The sequence below is a fragment of the Bos indicus genome, chromosome X (assembly GCF_029378745.1).
Source record: "Bos indicus isolate NIAB-ARS_2022 breed Sahiwal x Tharparkar chromosome X, NIAB-ARS_B.indTharparkar_mat_pri_1.0, whole genome shotgun sequence".
NCBI lineage: Eukaryota > Metazoa > Chordata > Mammalia > Artiodactyla > Bovidae > Bos > Bos indicus.
The window spans coordinates 2,345,759-2,351,006 of NC_091789.1; the positions used below are offsets into that span (position 1 = coordinate 2,345,759).

Here is a 5,248-nt window from a genome sequence, read left to right on the forward strand (position 1 = left end):
TCATGGATGGAACTGAGGTTAAGCCTAGATCCCTCAACATACCCAGTATTGATTTGCAAGGGCCATATGATTCAAAACAAATTTTTATGTCTCCCCAAATAGAACTCTTTCCCCATTTGCAAAGACCAAATACCCAAAAGCACACCCAAAAGATGCTGCTGGATTGCTTAACAGCCCAGACAAAGAGGGATGAGAGACATTCTGAAAAGGGACCATCTCTACTCTGGACTCAATCAACAGATATGGGAAAGGAGGGGAGCAGGGAGTAAGAAAGGGAAAGGGAGTAGGAAAAATGTAGAAAAAAACTTGTGTGCTTTGCTTTAAATTGCTTTGCTTTGGGTTTTGGTTTAAAAAAAGTACTAGACCTAAACAATATCATAATGAGGCAGGTCAGTGTTTACAGTCCTTCGAACCCCATTTAACCTTTCTGTGCCTCATTTGTTAAGTATGTTGGCCAAGATCACATACCAAATCAGTGACACAGTCATCATGAGGCCTCAAGTGCCTGATTCCCAGTTTCATATTTTAAATAAGCCAAGTGACAGAAGAGAGGGAAAAATTGGGTCAGAGAAAAAATCTGGCCTGAAAAAAATCTGTGTTTCAAAACAAACCCAATTACACAAAGACATGATATTTCTCATCTAAACAGAAAAACAAGCTGGGGCCTTAATATCTTTCTTTTCTGATGCATACACAGAGGCACTGTTCAGTGGTGAGAAAGGCAAAATGATGGATCTACCTTTATGGTCAATTCTTTTATCTGATGACACTCCATTTCTTGCAAAATTTTAGTAGAGTTGGGAAAACAAATAGGTCAAGTAATTGCCTAATATAACACAGCTATAAAGATACAATTAATTAACAAAGGGGTATATGCTTATATAACTAACACCAAAAACAGATGTATAAAATAACAATTGCTAGTATCTGTCCTTTAGATTCCTGGTCATCGAGATTGTTTCCCACCAATTTTCTCTTGTTTCCTTAACTTTAGAATCCTAAATGTGTACTTCAGCTTTGATAGCTGCCTCTAATCCCATAAATCATGGTGTCTCGTTCATAGTAATTTTTTGAATCTTGCCTTTCTGGCCTACATATCAATTTTGCTGGCTCTTTTGTGTTTATTACTCATTCTTTCTTTCTCTCCCTCTTTCTCTCTTTCTCATACACACACACACACACACACACAGGAAAAGGGGGAACTCCAGCGGGTTTGGCAGCCTCCAGTGCTTTCCATCAAGCACCTGGGGAATATGGTAGAAGCACTTTTTTTCTTATTCCTGGGACAAAAGCACTGTGAGGAAAAAGGCAGTGATGGGACCAAGTAGCTTTACTTAAGGCAAAACTAACAGGACTCACAGCTGGTCTGGGCTTGAGGAGGCAGATGAACATTCTCAGGTTCTCCTTTAACCAAAGTGATGCTTCTTCACCAATCAGTTTCCCATTGGAGCACTATGCAGCCTTCCTCGCTGTTATATTTCATGAATATAACACTGCATGCCAGGACAGGAGTGCTGCCGATACATTTATAACTCTAGAGTGTCACCTGTTGAGAATGGTCCAGAAATCCAAGAAAAGGAAGGGGCCTGCATTTGGCCCATCAAAACCTAACCTGCCACTCCCCAACCCTGAGCTACCCCAACAACCTCAGACCAGGAAACTGAGTACAGATATCCCTCAGCTTGTGTGGGGATTGGATCCAGGACAACCCCATCCCCACCAAATGGATGCCCAAGTCCCTTATATAAAATGGCTCAGTATTGGCATATACCTATACACATATTCCTGTATGCTTTAAATCATCTCTAGATTAAATATAATATATAATATAATGTCAATGCTATGTAAATAGTTGCCAGTGCATGGTAAATTCAAATTTTGCTTTTTGGAACTTTCTGGAATTTTTTCCCCCCAAACATTTTCAATACACAGTTAGGATGAATAAACCGCACACACAGAAGGCTAACTCTACTGGCCTCCCAACCACAATTCAGAGGCAATGGACCAGGACCCAAGTCATGGAGCTTGTCTCCCACCTCACGCACACCACAGAACTTGTCAGGCACCCAGATAATCTTGGGAAGGCTTGGCTTTGCTCATCCTGAAGGGGTGGATTCCTTTCTCTCTAAGCACTTATTCAGAATCACTCACCACCACTATATGCGTTGTTGTCAAATCAACTTATGTTTGTTCTCATCACGTAGAACCTGGACTCTTGGCTCCATACCCCAGTGTTAACACCCATATTTAGCCCATATTTTAGTTTTGGTGATACTATGGGCTCCCCTCCAAGACCAGAGCTTTGGATATCATCTAGTTTTCACCTTTGTTTATTTTGTTTGTTCATTCTTCCAGAATGAGATTGGGTTACTTTATTTTGATTACGAAAATACTATATATTCATTTTTAAGAATTTTTCATTTTCTTTTTTTGGTTTAAAATAACTTTTTATTGCCCAGGATATTTTTTTTCCTTGTGTCGTACTTTGTTTTATTTGTTTTTGTTTTCTCTTTTCATAACTATAAATTCAAGTGTCCCTTTGTCTTGAAAAACAAAACAACATGTAGCTTTCTTATCATTTGCAACCTGGTCTCATTGGAAGAGACAGGTGGGAGTTATCTTGAAAGAGTAAGATTTATACCATGAATGGTGCAGGTCTAGGTCTGGTGGTACTGAGAGGAGACAACGGCATTCTTGACAAAGTTAAATCTGCTGGTGGCGTTTGCGGTAAAGAAGCCCTTCCAAATTTCTAAACACCAGTAAACTCTTATTAGGAAATTCTGAAGTGTTTTATGGAGAAGGCAATGGCACCCCACTCCAGTACTCTTGCCTAGAAAATCCCATGGATGGAGGAGCCTGGTAGGCTGCAGTCCATGGGGTCGTGAAGAGTCGGGCATGACTGAGCGACTTCACTTTCACTTTTCACTTTCATGCACTGCAGAAGGACATGGCAACCCACTCCAGTATTCTTGCCTAGAGAATCCCAGGGATGGGGGAGCCTGGTGGGCTGCTGTCTACGGGGTCGCACAGGGTCGGACACGACTGAAGCGACTTAGCAGCAGTAGAAGCAGCAGAAGTGTTTTACAGGCCAAAAAGGCAAGGAGGTTAGTAAAAAGCCTCAACAGAGTGGGAATAAAATACTGAATTTGAGAGTTACTGGAACTTGGATATGTAAAAAGAGGGAGGAGATTGGGACATGCTTACAATGGTCTCAAGTTCAAATAAACTACTGTGACAAGACACCACTTCACAAGTCTCATGCTGGCCCAGGGGCTCTTCTCTTCCCTCAGTAGGTGCTGGCAGAAGGCATGCTTAGTCATTTTGCAATGTAGATACCTAGCCCCAAAGCCAAAACATGGGAGAGGAAGAGAGATGGAATGAACACCTTAAGAAACTCTGAGGAGAAGATCCCCCCTTTCTTCATGGCTTCACTTTTTCTCATGCTTAAGGAAACAGAACATTTAGGGTGCCTGAAGTGCAACTCCTTGGGTGGAATATTTTCAGGTCTATTGGACTAATCGGACACCCAGTCTACACTTTTCTTCAGAGCATCCACCTCTTTCTCTCCTTCTGCAACTTCTTCTGACTGAGAGCTATGGTCCTTGCTGGTGTGCATTTCCACATCAAGCATGATCTGCCCATCTTCTTGTGGGGAAGGGCTGTCACAGTGAGAACTGCCTCTTGAACTGCTCTGTCTGGATTCATTCTGTGCATCCAAAAGAATCTTCATGTCTCCATTGTGGATGGAGGATGAGGAGGGTACAGCTCTAGCCCCCCATTCTTTGCATCGCCATTGCTGCTGTTCATGGGCAGCTCCACCCAGGAACTGTTGAGGCCAGCAGGCGGTGGCAAAGACTGTTCACCTTCCTCACAGTTATTGTTGTTGTTGTGCGGGGGGCGGCAGCTGTTCTACTAAGTGAGACGACATTGTCAGGTGGCTGGAAGAGCTGCGACCCCGCAGCTGGGACTGTCTCCGATTCTCGGGCGTCAACACCAAGAATTTTTCTAAAATATCCGCCAATTTTATAAAAGATTTTCAATTCATATCAGAATATATACATATGGAACTAAAGAACTTCTTGATGAGGGTGAAAGAGGAGAGTGACAATAATGCTGGTTGAAACTCAACATTAAAAAATCCAAGATCACAACATCTGGTCCCATCATTTCATGACAAATAGAAGGGGAAAAAGTGGAAGCAGTGACAGACTTTATTTCCCTGGACTCCGAAATCACTGTGGATGGTGACTGCCATCATAAAATTAAAAGACGCTTGCTCCTTGGAAGGCAAGCAATGACAAACCGACTGTGTGTGTCCTCAGTTGTGCCTGACTCTTTGCGATCCCATGTACTGTAGCATGCCAGGCTCGTCTGTCCATTGGACTTCCTAAGCAAGAATAGTGGAGTGGGTTGCCATTACCTCCTCCATGGGATCTCCCCAACCCAGGGACTGAACCCAGGTCTCTTGCATCTCCTGCACTGGCATATATACAAAAAAATTATTCACAATGCCACTATCCAGTTGATACCCTCTTCTGACTGAACTAAGATTTCCTGATTAAGCCCTGAGGAACCCCATCCATCCAAGTTGTACCAGCCTCTGATGTTCCCTGTGATTAGATTTGGTTTGCTTGAACCTGAATGAGTATCCAGAACTTTTGTCATAAACAGGGTGAGAATATTTGGCATTCTATCTCTCACCATGTGCTGGTCACAAGGTATATAGGTGGATCCATCATCCTCATCAGCACTGAAGGCCTACAGCCATGCTAGACACCCGGGATAGACACCTGCAATATGAAAGCAAATGACTTCAGACAACTGACCTGGATTTACCCAGTCCTCACAAGAGCAAGCACATTCAGACATCAATTTGAGACCTTTTAACAGTCTTTAGGAGATTGAGATGTGTAACACACACACATACATTAGGCATTCACTATGTAAAGTGCTTTATATTATGCATTTCATTTTAGATTGCCTAATATTTTAGAATTTCTCATGTCTCTGATTTGAATCTAAAATCTTCAAATGGATGTTTTGATTTTTCTAGAAGCAAGTACTTGTCTATTGTGAGATAGTTAAAGTTTGAACTTTTTATAATGTTATTCTTTTAAAATACAAGACTACTTTTAGTGTACCAAGACCATAATTTTAAGCGGCTTTCATTACTCTCTATATAGTCAAGTCTTAGTCAAGCCATTCGGAATTCTAGAGTAAGGGAAGAGCTCCACCTTATGGTACTATT

The 5,248-nt window shown here is 41.9% G+C and overlaps 1 pseudogene; it reads right to left on the reverse strand.

Moving 5' to 3' along the window:
- Nucleotides 1-1,507: 1,507 nt before the first annotated feature.
- LOC139180986 (BCL2/adenovirus E1B 19 kDa protein-interacting protein 3-like pseudogene) lies at nt 1,508-3,928 on the reverse strand (annotated as a pseudogene).
- Nucleotides 3,929-5,248: the final 1,320 nt, after the last annotated feature.